Below are 3,645 nucleotides of genomic sequence, written 5' to 3' on the forward strand. Positions count from 1 at the left end.
AGGTTCAAGTGAGCCCAGACATAATGTGGTAGCGTCACATTAACCAAATGCATTCCACGGAAAACAGCACAACAATCGAGAGAGAACAGGCACAGAGAGCTCCTGAGAGTGACACACARGGAACTGTAGAGGACGGTGGRGCAGTAAAGAGACCCCAGGCTGAAAGAAGGGAACGTGTTGATGAAGGTGCTGCTATAACAGAAGCTRTAATGGAACAAGCACACACTGAGGATRTTCAGGAGCCTCCAGACAATCCTAGGCGCTACCCAGAACGAAGGCACCGTCCACCAGACAGACTGGACTTATAAACAAACAAACAAAAACTAACTGTTCAAGTTCAAATTAAAAAGATGCAAAATAACTACAACAAGTTCTGRGAMATGTTTCAGTTGTGGKTTGGTAAAAGTAACTCTGATTGYATAAGAGAAGGAATGTTATGTTCTGTTAATTACTGATGTCCCCTTTAAGAATGGAGCACCCTTGGTCATGCGYAGTGTTGTTCTATGTTATTCTGGTACTAACTCGTTTTAGTAAATGTGAAGCTCCAGTTCAATTTCTTGTATTCAGAGTCTTTCTTATTATATAAATAAGTAATAAGAGCTAAGACACTACAGTTAGAATATTGGAAGGGACCAGATAGGTGTGAAAGCAACATAATTATTGTTCCACCTTGTCTTTAACACGTCAAAGAGGAGATTACTTCGGAGCTGACTTTAGTCGGAGCTGACGTTTACTCGTCCTGAGTTACCCCTCAGTCCGGAGCTGCGTCAGGTCCGGAGCTGCCTTCAGTCCGGAGCTGCCTTCAAGTCCGGAGCTACCCCTCGTCCGGAGCTTACCCTCAGTCCGGAGCTGCCTGTCAGTCCGGAGCTACCCTAGTCCTGAGCCTGCCCTCAGTCCGGAGTACCTCCTTTTCGGAGCTGCCGCTTCAGCTCCTCACTCCAGCTGCCCCGTCAGTCGGAGACTCGCTCACACCTGAGATGCCCTCAGTCCCGGAGCTAACCCTCAGTCGCGAGCTACCCTCAGTCGGAGCTGCCGCTCAGTCCGGAGCTGCCCGTCAGTCGGAGCTGCCCGTCAGTTCCTGAGCTATTACCACCCTCAGTCCTGAGCTGCCCCTAGTCCTGAGCTGCCCCTCGTCGGAGCTACCACTCAGTCCGAGCTGCCCCTCCGTGAGTGGCGCCCTCTAGATGGTCTTCAGTCCTGGACTCGCTGCAAGGGTCCCGCTCCAAGGCGCCACAAAAAGCGGGTAATGACTATGGTGGAGTGGGGTCCACGTCCCGCACCGAGCGCCGCTGTAAGAAGGCCACCCGGACCCTCCCTTCTGTGTCAGGTTTTGCGGCCGGAGTCCGCCGCTGACCTTAGTTATCTTTTGTTTTCTTTATTATTTTGGTTAGGTCAGGGTGTGACATGGGGGATGTATGTGTTTTGTCTTGTCTAGGGGTTTGTATGTTTATGGGGTGTTTTACTCGTCTAGGTGTTGTATGTCTATGGTTGCCTAGATTGGTTCTCAATTAGAGGCAGCTGTTATCTTGTCTCTGATTGGGAACATATTTAGGCAGCCATATTCCTTGGGTATTTCGTGGGTTATTGTCTATGTCTAGTTGCCTGTGTCTGCACTTTTGTATGATAGCTTCACGTTCGTTATTTGTATTTTGTTATTTTGTTTTGTTATTTTGTATAGTTTGTTTAGTGTTCATCTTCATAAAATAAATAGAAGATGTATTCATATCACGCTGCCTTGGTCCTCCTCTCTTCCACATTACGATGAACGTGACAACCACTGTGTTTTGGTTGACCATTACTTAAGAACGGATGTCCACCTGCAGCGCTACCCATTCGTCCTGTTTACCCAACATAAGCTGGTAATTTTAGCTGAAGTCAGTAGGTGGTCCACTCCATGCTCCTTATAGGAGGGACCATACTCTGCTGATGCATCATCAAGAGGAACCAGCCAGACTCAACGACAACTACATCAACCTCCGCTAACAGCTCTGTCTTCAACAGGTCATAAGAGGAGTTTATGTAATATTGTGTTGGGATCATAGTCTGGTGCAGCTGCTGCTGCTACTGCTTTAACAGAGAAACTGTACTTTCTTTAACTTCTGAAAGCAATGGAGAGAATATAATTGTGATTCTATATGTAATTCTATGATAAAACAACCTCTATCTGTCACGCTCGTCGTCCTCCTCATCTGAGGAGGAGTAGTTGGAAGGATCGGAGGACCAAAATGCAGCGTGGTATGTGTTCATCATGAATTTAATAAACAGAGAACACTGAACAAACTATACAAAACAATAAACGAACAACGAACGTGAAGCTATATAAGAAATGTGCTGACACAAGCAACTAACTAGACAATCACCACAACCCACAATGACAAAACAGGCTACCTAAATATGGCTCCCAATCAGAGACAACGACAAACACCTGCCTCTGATTGAGAACCATATCAGGCCAAACACATAGAAATAGACAAACTAGACATACAACATAGAATGCCCACTCAGATCACACCCTGACCAAACAAAACAAGAAACATACAAAGCAAACTATGGTCAGGGCGTGACACTATCCTTTCTGTTCAATGTTAAAAAGTCGAGGACCAGTATGTGTGAAAGCAACATAGTTATTGCTCACCTTGTCTTTAACACGTCAAAGAGGAGTTTATGACATATTGTGTTCAAATATTCAGTTAATTTAGACTGGGAGGAGAAGTTCCTGAGGAGACTGAAATTAAGGGACATATTCTCACTGTTTCCTCTCTGATGTTCTATACCAGTACTGATACTTCTTCTTATGCTTCTTTAAAATGGGATGAATTTAAGTAGAGAAAGAATTGAATCAGAGGTTGATGTTTAATCCTGTTAAATATGTTCAAATAAATAAAAATTTAAAAAAAACTAAAAAAATATCTGACTGAAAAACGTTTCCTGGTTGCTGTTGTGCATTCCTGTTTATGTTCACTACATTACCAACAAGCCTACAGTCAGTGACTGGGACCTTCCAACTGAAACATACAGTATATCATAGTGTAGAATTAATTCAAGCCAAGTCCTTGAAACAGGTAGCATTAGTCTATTTACTGTATTATATAGTTAATTTCAGTCCATGAATCCAACCTTAAATTATTTATTTCACACTCAAGGGTTTTTCAGTATGTAGTTTCAATCTGTTGATGTGTACTATGAGGCCCAGTCCCTTTATCATTGCCCCTCAGACAGGCTTTGTGGTGGAGGTAAAGTTGTCCCTAGTTGCTGATCATCGATCAGTTTAGCATTTTCCCTAATGGTTATGGTAAGTATTGGGTTGAGGGAAGACTAAAACAGGTTTTATTACGTCTTAAGCCCAACTCAGATTGGGAAGCTTCCATTTTCATCAGATTCCTATAACATTTTCTTGTAATTATTATATTATAATTATCCCTATTTGGTAATTATTGGTTTATTCTAGGTTGGATCTCAACATTCCATATTGTTACACAAGGCTGTTTGATGAGTTGGAAACTGAGTAGAGTTTTTCACCCATTTGGGTCACAACCACATAAAGCCCACATACGTGTTAATAGGATGTCTGTTTCCATGACAACATATTTAAGTGACATCACAGCATCGAGTAGTTATAGAGGTCTTCTGAGTGGATCAGCTCTC

Source organism: Salvelinus sp. IW2-2015, linkage group LG5, assembly GCF_002910315.2.
Source record: "Salvelinus sp. IW2-2015 linkage group LG5, ASM291031v2, whole genome shotgun sequence".
In the NCBI taxonomy this organism is placed as follows: domain Eukaryota; kingdom Metazoa; phylum Chordata; class Actinopteri; order Salmoniformes; family Salmonidae; genus Salvelinus; species Salvelinus sp. IW2-2015.